This window comes from Hyla sarda, chromosome 1 (assembly GCF_029499605.1).
Source record: "Hyla sarda isolate aHylSar1 chromosome 1, aHylSar1.hap1, whole genome shotgun sequence".
NCBI lineage: Eukaryota > Metazoa > Chordata > Amphibia > Anura > Hylidae > Hyla > Hyla sarda.
Window position 1 is genome coordinate 417,588,400 of NC_079189.1, and position 23,656 is coordinate 417,612,055.

The following is a 23,656-nucleotide window of genomic DNA, read 5'->3' on the forward strand; positions in this document are numbered from 1 at the left end:
TGGAACCATGAACTCTCCTCTCTACCAAAAAAATCTTAGAGAGGGCTTCTTGACCTCAAGCTATAGCACACTTGTGTTCTGCACAAAGATCCCAAAATACACCAGAAAGGCCACCCTAAAAAAGCAAAAATAAGGTTTTGGAATGGCCCTCGCGAAGTGCAGACTTGTATACAATTGAGATTTTTCAGCAAGACCTATAAAAGATCTCTAAGTGTTAAACTGCATTAGAGGAAAGAGCTAGCCCCCCCCCCCCCCCCATATCCACACACACAAAATTCTTATGAAGATCCTGCATTATATGTTCCAAGAGATCCCAGCGAAAAAGGCCAGGGAAATTCTGGACCCAACTATACTGCAGAGGTTCAGAAGAGAAGAGTGCCCCATCAATAGGAGACTGTGCGCCCTGAGTGTTCCTTACTTATTTGTTGTACTGTGATGTACTGTGCTGGCTACTGGCTAGATCAGCTTAATCCTTCCTGTACTTATTAACTGCTGAATACTACAGCGGAAATTCTTTTCTTTTTGAAACACAGAACTGTCTGCTGACATCATGAGCACTGTGCTCTCTGCTGACATCTCTGTCCATTTTATGAACTGTCCAGAACAGCATATGTTTGCTATGGGGATTTCCTTTTACCCTGGACAGTTCCTTAAATGGACAGAGATGCCAGCAGAGAGCACTGTGCTCATGATGTCAGCAGACAGCTCTGTGTTTCAAACGGAAAATAATTTCCACTGTAGTATTCAGCAGCTAATAAGTACAGGAAGGATTAAGATTTTTTAATAGAAGTAATTTATAAATCTGTTTAACTTTCTGGCACCAGTTAATTTAAAAAAAAAAAGTTTTTACCGGAGTACCCCTTTAACCCCTTAACGACGAAGGACGTATATTTACGTCCTGCGCCGGCTCCTGCGATATGAAGCGGGATCGCGCCGCGATCCCGCATCATATCTCGTCGGTCCCGGCGCTCATCAACGGCCGGGACCCGCGGCTAATACCACACATCGCCGATCGCGGCGATGTGCGGTATTAACCCTTTAGAAGCGGCGGTCAAAGCTGACCGCCGCTTCTAAAGTGAAACTGAAAGTGACCCGGCTGCTCAGTCGGGCTGTTCGGGACCGCCGCGGTGAAATCGCGGCGTCCCGAACAGCTGACCGGACACCGGGAGGGCCCTTACCTGCCTCCTCGGTGTCCGATCGACGAATGACTGCTCCGTGCCTGAGATCCAGGCAGGAGCAGTCAAGCGCCGATAATGCTGATCACAGGCGTGTTAATACACGCCAGTGATCAGCATAGGAGATCAGTGTGTGCAGTGTTATAGGTCCCCATGGGACCTATAACACTGCAAAAAAAATGTTTAAAAAAAGTGTTAATAAAGGTCATTTAACCCCTTCCCTAATAAAAGTTTGAATCACCCCCCTTTTCCCATAAAAAAAATTAAACAGTGTAAAAAAAATAAAAAATAAACATATGTGGAATCGCCGCGTGCGTAAATGTCCGAACTATAAAAATATATCATTAATTAAACCGCACGGTCAATGGCGTACGCGCAAAAAAATTCCAAAGTCCAAAAAAGCGTATTTTGGTCACTTTTTATACCATTAAAAAAATGAATAAAAAGTGATCAAAAAGTCCGATCAAAACAAAAATCATACTGATAAAAAATTCAGATCACGGCGCAAAAAATGAGTCCTCATACCGCCCTGTACGTGGAAAAATAAAAAAAAGTTATAGGGGTCAGAAGATGCCATTTTTAAACGTATACATTTTCCTGCATGTAGTTATGATTTTTTTGCAGAAGTGCGACAAAATCAAACCTATATAAGTAGGGTATCATTTTAACCGTATGGACCTACAGAATAATGATAAGGTGTAATTTTTACCGAAATATGCACTGCATAGAAACGGAAGCCCCCAAAAGTTACAAAATGGCGTTTTTTTTCGATTTTGTCGCACAATGATTTTTTTTCCCGTTTCGCCGTGCATTTTTGGGTAAAATGACTAATGTCACTGCAAAGTAGAATTGGCGACGCTAAAAATAAGCCATAATATGGCTTTTTAGGTGGAAAATTGAAAGGGTTATGATTTTTAAAAGGTAAGGAGGAAAAAACGAAAGTGCAAAAACGGAAAAACCCTGAGTCCTTAAAGGGTTAAGCGTCAACTCTGAGGCGGTCCATCCCTGTGTTGAGTGATCCATGCCACCATGCTCGCAGAGTCTCTACCTTTTCAATGTATACTTCATGGACTCATGAGTAAGTCTCATGTGATTTTCCTGTTCATTCATTTGGGTGTGGTGGTGGTTTATTCATATTTCACTGTGAGCGTCAGTTTCCTTGTTATACCAGGAGCCGGTAATAGAAGGCTGTGCGAGTTTGTTCCTATATTGAACTTTTTGTATGACTGCACTTTATTTGCACTTGTACTGTTGATTATGCTATTGCAGCCCTAGTCCCTGGGCTCCAGGGTAATTGATGGGGGCTATATGTTCCTGCACTTTCGGACAATGAGCCATTGGTAGCTTACTTGCAGGAAAATTATCTGATGCCACATAGAGTTCTTCTCCTTAATCCACCATGGGTGGGCTGGGAATACCATGCCACATACTATAGCTAGCTACTAGAGATGAGTGAAGTTACAGTGATTCAATTCGTCACGAACTTCTCGGCTCGGCGGTTGCTGACTTTAGCCTGCATAAATTAGTTCAGCTTTCAGGTGCTCCAGGTGGGCTGGAAAAGGTGGATACAGTCCTAAGAGAGAGTCACTAGCCCACCGGAGCACCTGAAAGCTGAGCTAATTTATGCAGGCTAAAGTCAGCAACTGCCGAGCCGAGAAGTTTGTGACGAATCGAATCACTGTAAGTTCGCTCATATCTACTAGGTACTACTGAGGGGGTCAGTATACTAGTTAATTTTTCTGTTCCCTTTGACTGTCACAAAGAAGAAAGCTATAAAGAAGACCCTTATATTTGTCTATTGGCTGCTGTTATACGTAACCCAGACCATATTCTGGAGGGGTTCTTCATAGTATTCTCCACTTCTAAATCTCTAGAGACTCCATCATTCGACAGTGTCCAATAAGAGTTTTCAAGAGAATGTTATCTGACGAGCTGGGGACTTATTTTTATTACTTTATATAATATGTAAATCTTAAAAGCACTAAAAGTCACCAACAGGACACCATGCCTTTACATAGTATTTGCATTACTTTGAGAACACAGAATAGCTATGCTGCTTATGACTTAAAGGGGTCCTCCGGTGGATAACTTTTTTTTTTAAATGAACTGGTGCCAGAAAATTAAACACATTTGTAAATTACTTCTATTAAAAAAATCTTAATCCTTTTAGTACTTTTTAGCAGCTGTATGCTACAGAAGAAATTCTTTACTTTTTGAATTTCTTTTTTGTGTGGTCTCACGGACAGTGATCTCTGCTGACACCTCTGTCCGTGCCAGGAACTGTCCAGAGCAGCATATGTTTGCTATGGGGATTTTCTCTTGCTCTGGACAGTTCCTGATACGGGCATCAGGTGTCAGCAGAGAGCACTGTGGACAAGACAAAAAAAAAATAAAAAAAATAAAGAGTTTCCTCTGTAGCAAACAGCTGCTAAAAAGTACTGAAAGGATTAAGATTTTTTAATAGAAGCAATTTACAAATCTGTTTAACTTTCTGGCACCAGTTGATTAAAAAAAAAAAAAAAAGTTTTCCACCGGAGTACCCCTTTAACCTGTTGGGGACGAAGGGCGTATGCATACGCCCTTGCGTCCTGGTACTTATGGACGAAGGGCGTATCCATACGCCCGTGGGAATTTCGGCCCCCGCCGCGCGCCGGGCGGGGACCGGGCCGGGGTGACTGCTGATATCTATCAGCAGGCACCCCGTGCAAATGCCCAGGGGGGTCATTAGACCCCCCCCCATGTCGGCGATCGGCGCAAATCGCAAGTGAATTCACACTTGCGATTTGCGCCGATTCCGGGTCATTACGGGTCTATGGTGACCCGGTGACCCGGAATAGAAGGGGGATCGCGGGTGTCTAAGACACCCACCATCCCCCTAAAGCGATAGGAGTGAGGTGGCAGAGTTGCCACCCCTCCTATCTCTGCTATTGGTGGTCTAGATGCGACCACCAATAGCAGATCAGGGGCGGAGGGGTTTACTTTCGTTTTCCCCGTCCTGCCCTCCCACAATAGGCGGGGCAGAACGGGGAAAACGAAGAGGAGCGGCGCCGGAGTCCACTTACCCCTCCAGAGACAGCGGAGCGTCGGGGATCGGCGGCGGCGAAAGAGATCTGCGGCGGCGTGCGGCAGAAGAGGACGGCTCCCGGATGCGACGGAAGCCGGTGAGTAGTTGCATAGCAACATCTAGAGGGCTACAGTCTGAGACCACTATAGTGGTCTCTAGACTGTAGCCCTCCAGATGTTGCAAAACTACAACTCCCAGCATGCCCAGACAGCTGTTTGCTGTGTGGGCATGCTGGAATTTGTAGTTTTGCAACAGCTGGAGGTCTGCAGTTTAGAGACCACTGCACAGTGATCTCTCTACTGCCCTCTAGATCTTGCAAAACTACAACTCCCAGCATGCCCACACAGCTGTTTGCTGTCTGGGCATGCTGGGAGTTGTAGTTTTGCAACATCTGGAGGTCCACAGTTTGGAGATCACTGTTCAGTGGTCTCTAAATTGTAGCACTCCAGATGTTGCAAAACTACAAATTCCAGCATGCCCACACAGCAAACAGCTGTCTCGGCATGCTGGGAGTTGTAGTTGCATACCTCCAGCTGTTGCATAACTACATCTCCCAGCATGCCCTTCTGTGATCAGACATGCTGGGAATTGTAGTTTTGCAACAGCTGGAGGCACACTGGTTGGAAAATACTGAGTTAGGTAACAGAACCCAACTCAGTATTTTCCAACCAGTGTGCCTCCAGCTGTTTCAAAACTACAACTCCCAGCATGTACTGACAGACCGTGCATGCTGGGAGTTGTAGTTTTGCAACTGCTGGAGGCTCACTGGTTGGAAAATACTGAGTTAGGTAACAGAACCTAACTGAAGGTTTTCCAACCAGTGTGCCTCCAGCTGTTGCAAAACTACAACTCCCAGCATGTACTGACAGACCATGCATGCTGGGAGTTGTAGTTTTGCAACAGCTGGAGGCTCACTGGTTGGAAAATACTGAGTTAGGTAACTGAAACTAACTGAAGGTTTTCCAACCAGTGTGCCTCCAGCTGTTGCAAAACTACAACTCCCAGCATGTACTGACAGACCGTGCATGCTGGGAGTTGTAGTTTTGAAACAGCTGGAGGTTCCCCCCCCCCCCCCCCCATGTGAACGTACAGGGTACATTCACACGGGCGGGTTTACAGCAAGTTTCCTGCTTCAAGTATGAGCTGCGGCAAATTTTTCGCCGCAGCGCAAATTCCTAGCGGGAAACTTACCGTAACCCGCCAGTGTGAATGTACCCTAAAAACACTACACTACACTAACACCTAATAAAGAGTAAAACACTACATATACACCCCCTTACACTGTCCCCCCCAATAAAAATAAAAAACGTATTGTACAGAAGTGTTTCCAAAACGGAGCCTCCAGCTGTTGCAAAACAACAACTCCCAGCATTTCCGGACAGCCACTGACTGTCCAGGCATGCTGGGAGTTTAGCAACAGCTGGAGGCACCCTGTTTGGGAATCACTGGCGTAGAATACCCCTATGTCCACCCCTGTGCAATCCCTAATTTAGTCCTCAAATGCGCATGGTGCTCTCACTTTGGAGCCCTGTCGTATTTCAAGGAAACAGTTTAGGGCCAAATATGGGGTATTTCCGTACTCGGGAGAAATTGCACTACAAATTTTGGGGGGGCTTGTTCTCCTTTTACCCCTTATGAAAAGGAAAATTTGGGGTCTACACCAGCCTGTTAGTGTTAAAAAAAAAAATTTTTTACACTAACATGCTGGTGTTGCCCTTTACTTTTTATTTTCACAAGAGGTAAAAGGAAAAAAAGACCCCAAAATTTGTAACGCAATTTCTCCTGAGTACGGAAATACCCCATATGTGGGCGTAAAATGCTCTGCGGGCGCACAACAAGGCTCAGGAGTGAGAGCACACTATGTACATTTGAGGCCTAAATTGGTTATTTGCACAGGGGTGGCTGATTTTACAGCGGTTCTGACATAAACGCCCAAAAATAAATACCCACATGTGACCCCATTTTGGAAACTACACCCCTCGTGTAATGTAATAAGGGGTACAGTGAGCATTTACGCCCCACAGGGGTCTGACAGATTTTTGGAACAGTGGTCTGTGAAAATGAAAAATTTAATTTTTTTGTTTGCACAGCCCACTGTTCCAAAGATCTGTCAAACGCCAGTGGGGTGTAAATGCTCACTGCACCCCTTATTACATTTCGTGAGGGGTGTAGTTTCCAAAATGGGGTCACATGTGGGGGGGTCCACTGTTCTGGCACCACGGGGAGCTTTGTAAATGCACATGGCCCCCGACTTCCATTCCAAACAAATTATCTCTCTAAAAGCTCAATGGCGCTCCTTCTCTTCTGAGCATTGTAGTTCGCTCGCAGTGCACTTGACGTCCACATATGGGGTATTTCCATACTCAGAAGAAATGGGGTTACAAATTTTGGGGGGCATTTTCTCCTATTACCCTTTGTAAAAAAAAGTAAAATTTGGGGAAAAACCAGCATTTTAGTGGAAAAATATTTTTTTTTCATTTACACATCCGACTTTAACAAAAAGTTGTCAAACACCTGTGGGGTGTTAAGGCTCACCGTACCCCTTGTTACGTTCCTTGAGGGGTGTCGTTTCCATAATAGTGTGCGATGTGGTTTTTTTTGCTGTCCTGGCACCATAGGGGCTTCCTAAATGGGACATGCCCCCCAAAAAACATTTCAGAAAAACTCACTCTCCTAAATCCCATTGTTGCTCCTTCGCTTCTGAGCCCTCTAGTGCGCCCGCCGAACACTTGACATAGACATATGAGGTATTTTCTTACTCGAGAGAAATTGGGTTACAAATTTTGAGAGGATTTTTTTCCTTTTACCCTTTGTAAAAATTCAAAAACTGGGTCTACAAGAACATGCCAGTGTAAAAAATGAAGATTTTGAATTTTCTCCTTCACTTTGCTGCTATTCCTGTGAAACACCTAAAGGGTTAACACACTTACTGAATGTCATTTTGAATACTTTGAGGGGTGCAGTTTTTATAATGGGGTCATTTATCGGGTATTTCTAACCAGAAGACCCTTCAAATCCACTTCAAACCTGAACTGGTCCCTGAAAAATTCAGATTTTGAAAATTTTGCGAAAAATTGGAAAATTGCTGCTGAGCTTTGAAGCCCTCTGATGTCTTCCAAAAGTAAAAACTCATCAATTTTCTGATGCAAACATAAAGTAGACAAATTGTATATGTGAATCAATACATAATTTATTTGGAATATCCATATTCCATATAAGTAGAGAGCTTCAAAGTTAGAAAAATGCAAAATTTTCAAATTTTTCATGAAATGTTTGCATTTTTCACCTAGAAAGGATGCAAGTATCGCCGAAAATTTACCACTAACATAAAGTAGAATATGTCATGAAAAAACAATCTCGGAATCAAATTTATAAGTAAAAGCATTCCAGAGTTATTAATGCTTAAAGTGACAGTGGTCAGATTTGCAAAAAATGCTCCCGTCCTTAGGGTCATAATGGGCTCCGTCCCCAAGGGGTTAATGCTGAACTACCATGGACATATACAGTTTTGTTTGGTGTCTAGACCGTCTGAATACTGTTTCGAAAATTGACAATTGTGAGGAAGTTAAATTTACAGCCACTGCCCTAAATATAGGCTATTTAGGGTGTCCTGAGGTTTGTCTATAGAGCATCAGACAACTGAACAAATGAAGCAGCAAAAAATATAAACTTAAGTTTATGGAATTCTCTAAAATTTCAATACAGTTTTACCAGAGGAACTGGCAATTTACAGTGGATAAATGAAACTCGGGACAAGATTGTCAACAATATGGAATTTTAAAGAACAAAACATGAGAGTGGATCAAAAGAGACTGAGGCTTTACAACAGGTACAACAATGGCTGGCTCCAGGGGTGGGGATTTAAAAAACCCAAAGGCAGTTGTTAGAAGATTTAAAAAATGCTGAAGTCACACTTTCCTCCATTGTAATAGAGATGATCAATGAGAAACTACTTTCTATGCAACATCACCATACAATGATGTAGGGTCTGCCTTTCCTGTCATAGACATGAGCGCGTTTAGTGCATAATTAGAGCCCTGAAAACACAATGGGGGAGATTCTCAAAGAATTGTGCGCCCAAAAAATCAATTTTGCGCCAAAATTTTGGTGCAAAAATTATCGACCACATTGTCAAAGAGCTTTGTGCCGCAGTTCACACTGTTCACGTCAATTTTGTAAAAGTGGGCTTGCCCACATATATTGTCTGCTTTACATGATATTTAATAATCAAAAATTTTACACCAGCTTGTTGTAGTATTGTTTTTGTTTTCTTTGTTTTGGGGGGAAAAGGTGTTAAGTAATTATAAAAAGAAAAAAAAATGATTGTTGAAAAATGTTCTAAACATTTTTTTTTTTTTTATTTCTTGGTCACTGCACCAGTTCAGAAATGTTTCATTTATACAGTCTGGGCACTAGTAACCATGGAATACTTTGTGAGATGTTTCCGCCAGAATTTTCTGGGATTTAAAATTTTGTCACCAAACTCGGCAATTTTGGGGCCAAACTCGGCAATTTTGGCACAAAAAAAATATCCAATATGGCTGCAACAAAAATAATTTTTGGGCGCGAAAAAAAACTAAAGTGGCGCGGAAATGAATTTTCACATATTTTCATATTTTCAAAGCACCACAAGAGACCTTTGAAATGTGGGGAGAAGAAAAAAAAAGGTGTGAATAATATCGCTGGAATAGAAATTACAGTAGTTTTGAGAATCTCCTCCAATGTAGCCTAACAGAAGCATGCACTGCTGCAAAGAAAGGGTGAAATTCATGGGCAAACCCACGGTAAAAATCCATTTTAAACACAAATTTCAGACAGTTTTTACAACTCGTTTAAAGGGGTTATCCACCATAAGGTGATTTTAGTTTGTACCTGCCAGACAGTAATGGACATGCTTAGGAAGGATCTGCACTTGTCTTGGGCTAAATGGTTTTGTTGTGAGATTACCATAACACTGTGGCTAGCTTTTTGTGAACTTGTATTTCCTGTTTGAGTTTTCTTCTTTTGCCTACAAATCCCATAATTCCATTTTCCTCCCTCCCACACATCAGCAACCCCACCCACTGAAACATAAATGTGCTGCATCCATTCAAAAGACCTGTAATTTTCAATCAGGGTGCCTACATCTGTGGCATTAGTTGCAGATTGATCTCTCTCCCACCAAGAGATTGCTCCACCCATTGAAGCAGAAAGACTCCCTGTCATCAGCTGACTAGTGAGGTCAGGTCTCGGCCGCATTGTAACCTGGGAAAAATCTGAGACAACAGTGATTTTGTATGCTGGTAAAAATAAATATTGGGGTAAAAATCATAGAAGAATTGTGAGAAAACCGTCACATACAGGTACAGATACTACATTATGAACTACACTAACTTTACAGCCCCTGTAACATATCAAATAAAAAAAATTCCTGGAATACCCCTTTAACCTTATGTTGTTTGTTTCCTTACATGAGTCTGGCTCTTGAAACCCCTGACAAACAGTTTCTTTTGCCAGTGCAACAGCTCCTCAATTTTAGCATTTTAGTATTACAAGCAACCATTCAAATGAATGTAATGCATGGATGGACCAGGTCCACAAGAGAAGCTTTCTACTATAACTCATAGGAAAGGTCCCAATAGGAATACCACACTATAAAATCAAAATGTCTTAGGGCTTCTGAAAAGTGGAGGTTAGACAAATCCTTTAAATGAGCATTGTCATTGTAAATAAAAAGTTTGATGTGTCAGAGACATATCAAAAGTTTTAATGGGTCGGGTCTGAGTGCTCAGACACCAACGGATCAGTAGAAAAGAGGTAAGAGAATTAGCTTAGCTGGTACTCACCCGACTGTGTCACATGACCGAGAAGGTTGCATTTGCTAAGTCTATCACTAATTCTAGTGATTAGTCAGGGTCTGAACACTCAAACCCTAACCAACAGGTACAGGTATACTTTAAAGCGCAACTGTCACCAATTTTTCACCTCCCATACTACTACCATGATAGTACTGATGACAAATGAAATGCAGCCATACCTTTAGCTGTGATTTTTATCTTTAATCACTAATAAAAATCTTTATCCTCTGTGGTCAACCACAGTCAGATAGACGTGGCTTGGGGTTCGCAATGCCACTCTGCCGCCATGCCTATCCTCACTACATAAGCGCTGGGACTGTTGTGTGATAAGACACAGAGGTCCTCAGCGCATGCACCCCTGATGTCCTGAACGTACACACTGGCATGTGGTGAATTCAGAGAGTGAGCGCTTGCTCCCTTCCTCTAGTACTGCATACAGCGGTCCCAGCACTGACATAGAGAGGATAGGCGTTGTGGCGGCAAGGCACCAAGAACTAGGGGTGTGAATCGCCAATAATTTGGCGATACGATTCGAATCGCGATACCAGTGTGGCGATTCGATATATCCCGATATATCGCGATACCGTCTAGGTGACGATACATCACGATATATCCCGATACATCGCCCACCTGGGAGCATTCATAGATCCCAATAGACGCCGCTGTCAGCTTTGACAGCGGCGATCTAGTAGTCCAACGCGCACTTTTCTCATTTTATCCCGTCCAGGCTGCAAAATAAAAGAAAACACACTTTCTCTTACCTGCCAACGAGCCCCCGGAGCTCCGGTACACTCCGGTGCAGGTGTTCGGTCCCCGGGCTGTATTCTTCTTACTTCCTGTTAGCCCGGCACGTCACAAGGAGCTTCAGCCTATCAGCGGCCGAGGCGGGACATTGCTGCGGCCGGTGATAGGCTGAAGCTCCGTGTGATGTGCCGGGCTAACAGGAAGTAAGAAGAATACAGCCCGGGGACCGAACACCTGTACCGGAGTGTACCGGAGCTCCGGGGGCTCGTTGGCAGGTAAGAGAAAGTGCGTTTTCTTTTATTTTGCAGCCCGGACGGGATAAAACGAGAAAAGTGAGCGCCGGAGTACTCCTTTAATAGCCAGCCGCAGCGATCACCGCATGCTGGCTATTAGCGGTGGCCCCCAGCTACTGAGGACAGCCGGGGGCTGCAGAGTATGGAGCGGGCACGAGTCCGGAGCCCGCTCCATACACAATGCAGAGCACCGCATGCTGGATACTAGCGGCGGTGATGCATCAGCGGCCCCCGGCTACTGAAATCAGCCGGGAGTCGCAGAGTACGGAGCGGGCACGAGTCGGACCCTGCTCCATAAACCCAGAGCACTGTCGTGTCAGATCCGGCCTTCTCGGCTCCACAAATGTGGAACTTGTATCCCCTGATGCCCGGGACATGCTGTTCCGGGCGTCAGGAGATACAAATTCCACATCCAAAAGAATTGATTCAAAAATATTTTGAATCGATTCAGTATCGCCAAATGAAAAAATCGCGATAATCGCGCAAATCGATTTTTTCTTACATCTCTACTAAGAACCCTAAGCCACGCCTATTCAACTGTAGTTATTAGTGATTTAAGATGAAGAAGCACAGCCAAAAGGTATGGCTGCAATTAATTTCTTGTCATCTGTACTATCATGGTAGAAGTCTGGGGGGTGAAAAATTGGGGACAGTTGCACTTTAACGCACTTTTTGAGCTATTTCTGATATACAACGTGCAGCCTTTAATTTCAATTTATAAGCAGTCATTTAAATCTTTATATATCCACCAGCAGTGTAAGCGTTAAGTAATAATATTTATATTGTGTGTAAAAGTGGATTATGATGACGCTCGTATCCAATTCCTGTTGGGACTTGCAAAATATCTCAATACCATAATGCTTCCAGGAAAGCTAAAGTGTCATTACAAACAGAATCCAGTATAAAACAATGAAACATATTGCCACCCAATACATTGAATAGAAGAGTAATTAGAATGTCATAACGAAATATAAAACCTCACTGAACCTCATATAAAGTAAGAGACAGGTCGCAGCTTTGGAGAATATTCAGGTTCCACAGACTTATCTCAGACCTGCTACATGACTTAATGTACTGATAAAAAAAGATCACACTCACCTGCAATATTCATCATAAATATAAAGGAAAATATATTTTGAAAACAATTGGGAAGTATTGTTTTTGTATTATTAAATATTTACCCACCTGTAGTGATGCAGTGTGTCTCTTCTAAAGAAGGTTTAAAGGGGTACTCCACTTCCCAAATGTTTGGAACATTGTGTTCCAAATACTGGGTGCGGGCTGCGGGGGTCACAAGGTAATGGAAGCCGCCGCGCCCCCTCCCATAGACTTGCATTAAAAGGGGCATGGAGTACCCCTTTAAGTGTTGTAGCAGCTTGTGATTTCGACAACCAAGTGTAGGCTTTTAGAAAGTGCCCTGTGGGGCTCCATTCAAGGCGGAGTGTCCACCACAAAATTTCCAGGCAGACATTCTGCAGGCTGCAGGCACCGGCACAACAAGCCAGCACTAGGACAACTCAAAAATGCGCAGTCTTCATAGGCGCAATGTATTCCGTGCAGTCTGGAATTTAAGAATTTCTGTGAAAGAAGTTTCCGCTGTGGAAATTCCACCGTGTGCACGGTGCAGCAGAATCCCATTGAAAACAGGCGTCTGCTGCAGCAAAAAAAAATTCGGCGAATTCCGCTCAGAAATTTACCCATGGGAATGGAGGTTGTTTATGAAAAGCTACATGTTAGTTCACATGTTAGGCTGCAATCACATCTCATATACAGCAGCTGGATACGGCAGGAGAATTGACCAAAAAAATGAAGGACCAAAAAATAAATACAAAATTTGAAAATTCTAAGCATTACTGTCATTAGAAACAACTTTTTTAAGTCACTCAGTTGTTGATGGCACTAGGTCTCACTCGTGATACTTGCTGCGATCATGAATTATTAGCCAGGAAAGTGGGCAGCATTGAGCTCCATTTCCTGGCCGGCAGAGAAATCCGTACATTTTCTGCATACACTTCTATGTACAGCTCTATCTGCCAGACAGGAAGTGGAGCAGAATGCCACTCGCTTCCCCGGGTAATAACTCATGATTGTAGCAGGTCTCAGGTGTGAGACCCAATGCGATCAATAACTTTGGACATGTCTGATTGACATGTCGAAAGTGGTTTCTAATGACAGTAAAACCTTAAAGGGGTACTCCACTGCCCTGCATCGGAAGCTCCGCTCCCCAGCGACCGTAAGTTTTTTGTTCCGAACGCGGCATGCGGGCTTCCGTGTTCAGGGCCGCTCCTCGTGACGTCACGCCTGCCCCCTCAACCAAAGTCTATGGGAAGGGGCCATCACGTCCCCTTCCCATAGACTTTCGTTGAGGGGGCGGGCGTGACATCACGAGGTAGCGGGAGTGACGCCCCAAGGGCGGCCCTGAACATGGAAGCCCGCACGCAGCGTTCGGAACAATAAACTTCCAGACGCTGGGGAGCGGAGCTTCCGAAGCAGGGCAGCGGAGTACCCCTTTAAAGGTAGGGTAGTCACACAGGCCCTATTTTGCTGCTGTGTATTTTCCTATCCATTGAAGTCAATGGGTAACAAAAACAACTGCAGAAAATATGCATAATAATGTACATGTGACCCTACTTTGGGGGAGATTCTAAAAGAATTTTGCGCTGAAAATATTCAAATATCGACCACATTTTCAGAGAGCTTTGTGCCGCGGTTTACACTGTTCATGTCAGTTTTGTAGAAGTGGGAATGTCCACGCATATTGTCTGCTTTACATGATGAAAGTATGAGAAGAAGAAAAATAAGGTGTGAATAATATTGCTGGAACAGAAATTACAGCAGTTTTTGAGAATCTCCCCCAATATACATGGAAACGCCCCCTTTTACAAAACTGACGTGAACAGTGTAAACCGCGGCACAAAGCTCTTTGAAAATGTGGTCGAAACTTTTCATGCCCAAATTTTGGTGCAAAACTCTTTGAGAATCTCCCCCCTTGTGTAAACATAGGCTACAGGTGCCCATAGGCCGGAGTAACGCTGGTGGAGAGAAGGGTTGAGTGTGTCGTATTTTTACGCCTGACCCTACTCTGTGAGGGAACTGCATGCAATTTTTTGGGGGAATGGACAATCAGCCCAACTCCAGAAATTACACATTTATCCAAAAAAGCTCATTTAGGGTCTATTCACACGTACAGTATTCTGTGCAGATTTGATGGGCAGGATTTCAAGATGTGTTCAGTTTACAATGAAATCTGCAGCAGAAAATTCTGTGCATGAAATCTGCAGCAGAAAATCCTGTGCATGAAATCTGCACCGAATACTGTACATGCGAATAAACCATTAAACAGAGAAATCCAAAGTATGATTATTAATCTGATATTACTACAGTCCAAGTACAAACCTTTGGTCCATATTTCACACCAGTATTTGTAAGCCAAAACCATGAGTGGAATCTACACAATGCACCAACTACTGGAAATTACAGTTGGAAATTTGTTTTACTACAACTATTTTTATATTTAAAAAACATAGACAAGAAAACCACTCTGACCCTAATGCTTCATGACACCCCCCCCCCCCCCCCCCCAAATTGTGTTTTCCTGGCATTTGTTGTAATACCCCAAACAGCCTAAGGACAGGTGTGGGGCTGTTTTTCTAAGAAGCTATGCTTTTCTATCCCAGTCACCCTCCTCTCCAGGTTATACAGTCATCACTTAGCAGAAGTAGAGTTGTCTTCTCTTTGGTTCAGATCTCTATCACTCAATAGAAAGCTTCTAGACCTTCTATGCCCTTTTTAACTGTTTGTAGCCAGTGTCTATACTAGAATGCCACTTACTATACATCTACAGCTGATGTAGAACTGTCATGTAACTCTTCTAGTATGTTCACCTACAGTAGACTCAGCTCTGCTACATCTGTATGACCCACTCTGGCAGTAGAACTTACCTGTAGATGATGTAGGTCCCAGCCGCTGTGTTATCCTGGAGGCAGAAGCTGCAGACTGGCTGAGTAGGAGCGGCTCCTAGATGGTGGTGAGGGTGAGGGTGAGTACACTCCAGTCAGGTCATGTAATGTCACCCAGTGCTGACTGAGCCTTTGTATCCCTCAGAGTAGCAGGAAAGTGACAAATGTTTTAGGAGCCCCTCAGTCATACTCCAGCCCCACCTGTCCTTGTGTGAATAGACACTTCACCTCCTACTACACGGCAGGATTCCCCACCCCCTCCTCAGCAACATTTCCTCCCAGATCCCCTCCCAACCCTCAAAATAACGCCTATATATCTCCTCTCACATCCCTTTCTGCTTCCAGCACACTGTGTTAGCTCAGGCATGAAATGCAGTCAGCTACATCAATGATGGAATGCTGAGATTTCTGAGTTGCACAAAACAAGCTAAACCTTGCTATTCATTCCAAATATTCTTAAGGGTCTATTCACACGTACAGTATTCTGCGCAGATTTGATGCGCAGGTTTTCAAGCTATGTTCAGTTTACATTGAAATCTGCAGCAGAAAATCCTGCGCATCAAATCTGCGCAGAATACTGTATGTGTGAATAGACCCTGAAGGAGATATCCAGTGGGGAAAAATGTATCTCCTATCCTAAGGATAGGGGAAATGTTTCAAATTGCGGGGGGTGCGACTGGTAGGGCCCCCACGATCTACTGTACAGGCACCAACAGCCCGTGGGTAGGGGGCGTGTTGACCACCGCACGAAGCGGCGGCTGACACGCCCCCTTAATACAACTCTATGGCAGAGCTGGAGCGCTGCCTTTGGCCGGCGAGCCGGGGCCCCGTACAGGAGATCGCGGGGGGCCCAGCAGTCAGACCCCCGCGATCTGAAACTTATCCCCTATCCTTAGGATAGGGAATACGTTTTTCACCACTGGACTACCCCTTTAAGGCTGGGGTTGTAATAGAAAGGTGCAGTGTCTGTAGTATATGCCAGACAGTGTACACCATGGGGGCCCATTTACTTTTAAGGACCTGATGTAATCTACTTTTAAGGAGGTGGTCTACTAGGAATAATGGGGGGATTTCATAGATATAATTCTAAATTTGCAGCCAGTTTCCGAGCAACCTTTCTGCAACTTTTTATTTAGAGCACTTCAGAATCCTAACCACATTGTGGACTGCTTTAGGAGAATTTTTGCATTGGTTAGTGATTTCTTAAGTGCAACTTTTTTGCATAAAGTCGCAAATATGCAGCACATACACTCTGAGTATCTACTTGTTTTTTGGGGGAAAACGCCATGAAAAACCCTAATTCTGCCGCATGGCGTTTTTTTTGCCCAAAAAACGCTGCGGCCAGCTGTTAGCTGTAAATCAATGAGAAATCGCAAAATTCTTATTCCACTTGGCATTTTTCACTTTGGCGACTTTTTTTTTAATCCTTTTGGCATTTTTTCACTCTTTTTTGGTGTTTTTTAGCTCCTTGGCGGTTTTCCAAAATCGCAGCATATTGAGCCACTGGCGATTTTTTTGTCAAAATCATGGTGTTTTTCTCCCATAGAAGTCTATGGCAGTGAAAAAACGCCAAGAAAAACGATATGTGGGTTTTAACTTTGACGTTTTTGCAGGCGGTTTTTATTCTTTTTTGGACTTTAGCGATCCAAAAAAGTGATGGAGATACCTTTTTTAATAAAATTTCGTAGGGTACCATTAAAAAAATAAATATAAAAAAAATACAGTAGTGAAGGAAAAAATTGCATCTAACAAAATTTATCTTTTTTATAACAACATTTTTATTAATTTTTAAAACAGGGATCAATTTATGTGGACGGGCAGGGCACTACAAATGTAGTCGACAATAATAAAAAGGTAATGTGTGTGTTTTTCACTTTTTTCTTTATTTTTTACATTTCTTTCAGGTAGTACTACTACTCCCAGCATGGAACAGACTGTTTGACAGATTGACAGATTGCCCGTTGTGATCCTCCTGTATAATGTATAGATGTGGCCAGCCGCCCTCTATGATCCCCTGCACTGCCGTATATATACACTTATTCATATTTCCTGCAGAGAGCTTTGATTGGCCAGATGGTTCCAGCCAATCACAACTCTCTGTGGGAAATAGGAATATGTGTATATATACGTCAGTGCTGGGGACCATTATACATCTATACATTATACAGGAGGATCTCAGTGGGTATCAGGAGTGATACCCGCAGTGATCTTTCTTGAACTGCAGGTACTACAACTCCAAACATGGAGCACACTCTGCACACTCTGCTCAATCCTGGGAGCTGTAGTATCTGCATTAATAGACAGATTGCAACAGGTGTTAGAAGTTACACTAGCTGCGATCTGTCTATTAATGCAGATACTACAGCTCCCAGCATGGTGCAGTGTGCGCTCCATGTTGGGAGTAGTAGTACCTGCAGGTAAGAACAGATCACAGCGGGTATCACTTATGGCACCCACTGCGATCATCCTGTCTTGCAGAGATGCGGAGCGGCTTTCGCCTGCGCTCGCATCACTACACTATACTCCGGCCGGCCTCTCAGTCATTCATATTTCCCTCAGAGCTGTGATTGGCTGCAACCATCCGGCCAATCACCACTCTGGGTGGAAAATATGAATGAGTGATGTTCTATTCACATCACTGGACGGAGTACGGAGCAGAGATGCGAGCGCTGTATAGAGCCGCTCCGCATCTCTGCTATATTATGGACGATCGTATCGGTTGTCACGACTGACACCCAGAGCGATATGTCTATTAGTACAGGTACTACTACTCCCATCATGGAACAGTCTGTTCCATGCTTGGAGTAGTAGTACTACCTAAAAAATGTAAAAAATAGAGAAAAGAAGTGAAACACACACACTTTCTTAAAAAATAATAAAAATTTAGTTATAAAAAATATGAATTTCATTAAATACATATTTTTTCATTCACTACTGCATACTTTTTTATTTTTTTTGGTACCCAACAATTTTTTGGTACCCAACAAAAAAACCTGCCAAGGTGCAATTCCCACACAAATAAAAAAAACGGCAGAAAAAACGGCAGGTAAAACGCCAGGCGCAGGAAGTTGCACTGGCGTTTTTTCAGGCATTTTTTTCAACCCAAAAACAAAAAACCAAGTAGAAGCTTAACCTAAGGCTATGTTCACATGCCAGAATTTCCATGTGAAATTCCGCACGGTGAGTCCTCAGCACAGTTCCAATTATTTCAAGGGGATTCTGCTGCGCTGTGCACATAGCAAAATTAAAATATCGGTGTCTGCAGAAAGAATGAACTGTTCATGAATTTTGAATTTCCCACAATGTCCTTATGTGTACTGATATATTACAGGTCTGAAAAAAAGTCACTAGACGGACGTTCAGTCCATTAAAGTGAATGCTATAATATATGTGGGCACACCTTTGTTTCTGCTATACAGTGGCACATGGAGTGACTTCTGCTCTGAAACATAACTTGGTCAAAGAAGGATACTTAAAGGGGTACTCCGGCGCTAAGACATCTTATCCCCTATCCAAAGGATAGGGGATAAGATGCCTGTTCGCGAGGGTTCTGTCGCTGGGGACCCCCGTGATCTTGCACGCAGCACCCCATTACAATCAGTCCCCAAAGCATGTTCGCTCCGGGTCTGATTACTGGCGATCACGGGCCGTAGCATTGTGATGTCACGGCCCCGCCCCCGTGTGATGTCATGCTCTGCCCCCTCAATGCAAGCCTATGAGAGGGGGTATGACAGCTTTCACGCCCCCTCCCATAGGCTTGCATTGAGGGGGCGGAGCGTGATGTCACAATGCTACGGCCCTGCGATCGCTAGAAACCAGACCCGGAGAGAACATGCTCCCGGGACTGATTGTAACGGGGTGGTGCGTGCAAGGTCACGGGGGTCCCCAGCGGCAGGACTCTCGCGATCAGGCATCTTATCCCCTATCCTTTGGATGGGGGATAAGATGTCTTAGCACCAGAGTACCCCTTTAAGGTTCACTGTGCAAAAGAATTATTTTTTCAGAAAATAGATTTTTTTTATAATCTAAATTGCATGAATTGAAATAATATTATACAAGTCGGAGGTCTAATAGACAGTTCAGAACCATATGGACAGCTTCTGTGGCAGTATAGTTTTATACATCTATTTCTCTGGGCTAAAAGACAGACATTAGAAAAATGCTGCTTCTTTCTTTGCAAAACAGCACCACTCCTGTCCACAGATTGTGTGTAGTACTGCAGCTCAGTCCCATTCACTCCAGGAGAGCTAAGCTGCAATACTAAAAACAACCTGTGGAAAGGAGTGGTGCCATTTTTGCATTTTTCTAATTCTGAGCAACCCCTTCTAATCTATTGCTATTTTCTGATTATATTTTTCTATTTCAGTTTTGTACATTATTATGGGGCTGCCATCTCGAATGAGCTGTTAGAGATATGCTTTATTGATGAACATAGGCAACAATGAACAGGACCTGTCCCATTCAGATGAACTGGTGACAGCACTGGGCATTAACTGTGACCTTTTCTGATGTCATTCTACAGGCAGGGGGAAGCTGACCTCTGAACATCAGCTATTGGCTTCTCTGGTGTCACCTTTTACTGTACTCCTGTCTGTGATCATATGGAAGGCACTGCTAGGAAGTGATCTGTACAGAACAGAAAGCCTCAGCTTGGTTTAAAGGCTAGTGGCCAGAATGGAAACTGCAGCCATTGAAGGGGTACTCCACTGCCTTATCATTTGGAACATTTTGTGCGCCAGGGCTTGTGACGTCACTGCCACGCCCCTTCAAGACGTCACACTATGCCCCCTTAATGCAAGTCTATGGGAGGGGGCATGACAGACACCACACCCCTCCCATAGACTTGAATTGAGGGGGCGTGACATGATGTCATGAGGGGGCGTGGCTGTGGCATCACAAGCCCCGACGCCCACACTCAGCATTCGGGACAAAATGTTCAGAATGCTGAGGCTATGGAGCACCCATTTAAGGATAACTTTAAAACATAGATACTACAATGGAAAATTAATTTTAAAAAATCTTAAAAATATATGGATAACATAAAAACTTGATTTAAGCAATAGGCTATTTTCTGATGGCAGATTCTATCTATTTGACCTATTGTGTAAATTATCTGACATGAATATACAGTAAGCAAGATTACTGTTTTGTCCAGTTGTATATGTAACTTAAAGGTGTACCTCGCTGTTCAGCGTTTGGGACAAATTGTTCTGAACGTTGGAGTCGGTGCCGGGAGCTTGTGATATCATAGCCCCACCCCCTCATGATGTCATACCCCGCCCCCTCAATGCAAGTCTATGGGAAGGGTCGTGACAGCCGTCACGCCCCCTCCCATAGACTTGCATTGAGGGGCGGGGCGTGACATCATGAGGAGGCGGGCGTATGGCGTCCCGAGCTCCCGGGATCAACTCCAGGGTTCGGAACAGTTTGTTCCAAACGCTGAGCAGCGGAGTACCCCTTTAAGGCAATGTGCACACATAGGGAGAATTTACTAAGCCTAGCTAAGATAGTGTACTATTGTGCCAAATTCATTATGAGGCACATGTCTCTTGATAAATTCAGCCTCATCTGAGGTTGCTCTGTGTGCCAGAATTAGAGATCCATGCCAGTTCCGAGCTTGCCCCACTGCGCTAAGCGCCATCCACTTTGCGGCATAATTTGGAGTGGAAAAAGGTCACAAAGGATTTGCACAAACCCTAGGTTTATTCATAAATTTACGACTGATTGCTGCTCTGCGCCAGGTGCCGACTTTAAAAACACCGCTCTATAGTATTAGCCCATCATTTTGGTCAGTATTTTTTACTGAGATCAGGAGTGTGCCCAAAACTCAAGGTGAAAAAGGTGCAAATCTTTCTGCTTTTCCCCGCAACGGTTACACTCCTGGTTTTGGTATAAAATACTGACCAAAATAAGTACCAAAATAGTGTGTACTGTACTGTACTGTAACCTCAAGATCAAATGCTTCTTTCAGTGCTATTACATACTATCTGGGCCGATGGATGTTCTTTACACCTTTTGCCTAGTGGCATGTGGTGATCACACAAGATGTGAATGAGACACACGGTGAGCGTTTTTTAGACATATACTAAACATAAACTTTTTTTTTTTTTTTTTCAAATCAACTGGTGGCAGAAAGTTAAAAAAAATAGCAAATTACTTCTATTTAAAAATCTTAATCCTTCTAGTACTTATCAGCTGCTGTATAATACAGAGGAATTTCTTTTCTTTTTAAATTTATTTTCTGTCTGACCACAGTGCTCTCTGCTGACAGCTCTGTCCATGCCAGGAATTGTCCAGTAGGAGAGATTTGCTATGAGGATTTGCTTGTACTTCAGACAGTTCCTGACAAAAACAGAGGTGTCAGCAGAGAGCACTGGGGTCAGACAGAAAAGAAATCCAATAAGAAATGCAACTTCCTCTGTAGTATACAGCTGGTGATAAGTACTAGAAGGATTAAGATTTTTTAATAGAAGAAATTTACAAATCTGTTTAACTTTCTGGCTCCAGTTGATAAAAAAAAAAAAAAAAAAAATGTTTTCCACCGGAGTACCCCTTTAAGCTCTCTCTCAATGCAAAACCTCAACTGTTGGATTATTACTGTAAAGAAATAAGAGCATGCGATGATGTGAAGAGGTCAATACTGCATCAGAAGATTTTCCAGCACTTTGTATATTACTATTCAATTGATAATTCCTTCCTTATCAACATAGCGCAGACAGATCAGACCCCTTCTGTGCCAGTGGCCCCTAGGGGTCTGATCAGGGAAATATAGCTATCCTGCCAACCATCATTGCTGGCTGTAATCTAAGCAGACTGTAGATAAGAGTCTACTACCATACAGTATAAATGATCTGAATGATGTGACAATAGATCAAAGACCTCTGTATATCACAGCATAGCTTTGGGTAAAGGTTGCAATATGCCTGTGAAACATTCTGGATCCACAGGCCACATCCTACTTGAGATAAGCCATATTAACAACAGTACATTATGGTTTTATCAACATACGTAGCTTTCAGTTAGTAGAGCAGTGGTCTCCGACCTACGGACCTCCAGATGTTGCAAAACTACAACTACCAGCATGCCCGGACAGCCTTTGGCTGTCCGGGCATGCTGGGAGTTGTAGTTTTGCAACATCTGGAGATCCGCAGGTTGGAGATCACTGTAGTAGAGGATTCCCTATAGTTTTTACCAAGCACTGAAGCATGCTAAACCCAGCTACAACTCACATTCACAATGGGTCACAGGACTGAGACCTGATGCTATCTAAATGTTTGGCATGTCCGGACAACATGACAAAAGTTTGTATAAATTACAGTCACTATATACAACTTTAAAGGGGTACTCCAGTGAAAAACTTTTTTTTTTAATCAACTGGTGCCAGAAAGTTAAACAGATTTTTTAATTACTTCTATTTCAAAAATCGTAATCCTTCCGGTACTTATTAGCTGCTGAATACTATAGAGGAAATTCTGTAGGATTAAGATTTTTTAATAGAAGTCATTTACAAATCTGTTTGACTTTATAGCACCAGTTGATTTAAAGGGTACCTCTCATCAAAAAAACTTTTGATATATTATAGATTAATGTATGCAGAATAACTTTACAATTGCATGTTATTAAAAAATATGCTTCTTTCTATTTAATTTTCCACTTTGAAGAAATGACCACTAGGGGTCTCCCTAACAGTCCTGGCAGCAAGCATTTCAGACTCATGCTGGAGTCCTAAACACTACGAGCTGCCAGTCTGCTTTGTTCACAAAGGAGAACACTCAGAGCTGCCAGCCTGCTTTGTTCACAGCCTGTTTGGCTGTGAACAAAGCAGGCTGGCAGCTCTGAGTGTTTAGGACTCCAGCATGAGTCAGAAATGCTTGCTGACAGGACTGATCGGGAAAAATACAATAGAAAGAAGCATATTTTTCATTAACATGCTATTGGAAAGTTATTCAACATTCATTAATCTAAAATATATCAAACGTTTATTTGATGAGAGGTACCCTTTAAAAAATAAAAGAAAAAATTACACCGGAGTGCCCCTTTAAAGTGTTGCCTGACTAGCATATGACTATAGGAAACATCAGGTGATCTGTAATCCCATTGCTAGGGACCATAGCTCTGTATGTAGGTAGAAGCTACACTGCATAACAACCAGGTGAAACACAAAGGCTAGGTTCACACTACAAAATTTGCACTTTTGAAATCCTGCTAGAAAATTCCAGTGCAATGTTGTCAATGGGAGATCTTGCTGCACAGTGCACACTATAGAATTTCATCAGTGAAACTTCCGCCTCTGAAATTCAACCGCTAGCTAGCTGATCAGTGGGGGTCTGGCTACTAAGCTTGGCAACGTTTCGAAGCCCCATAAAAAATAAATGGTGGCCACAAATGAGAGGTGTGTAAATTCTGAGAGACATTTAACTTTCTTGTGATCGTTGAGGGTCCTATCAAACATGCCCCCTCCCAGTCATGTGATAGGGGATAAGTTTTAATTGTGGGATAACCATAGCAAGGCCTGTCTTAGGCAAAACTAATATGGATGCATTTTTGTGACCATATGACAGACGCTAGTCTTGGCGCATCCACA

General features: G+C 43.2%; 1 protein-coding gene across 1 annotated transcript in view; it reads right to left on the bottom strand.

Annotated features, from left to right (window-relative positions):
• TRPV4 (transient receptor potential cation channel subfamily V member 4) overlaps nucleotides 1–15,244 on the bottom strand; it is a 121,311-nt gene extending 106,067 nt beyond the window's left edge. The window contains exon 1 of the mRNA XM_056528863.1: nucleotides 15,055–15,244. The gene's annotated coding sequence lies outside the window, so the exon portion shown is untranslated. The remainder of the gene's footprint in view (nucleotides 1–15,054) is intronic.
• Between the last annotated feature and the right edge of the window lie 8,412 nt (nucleotides 15,245–23,656).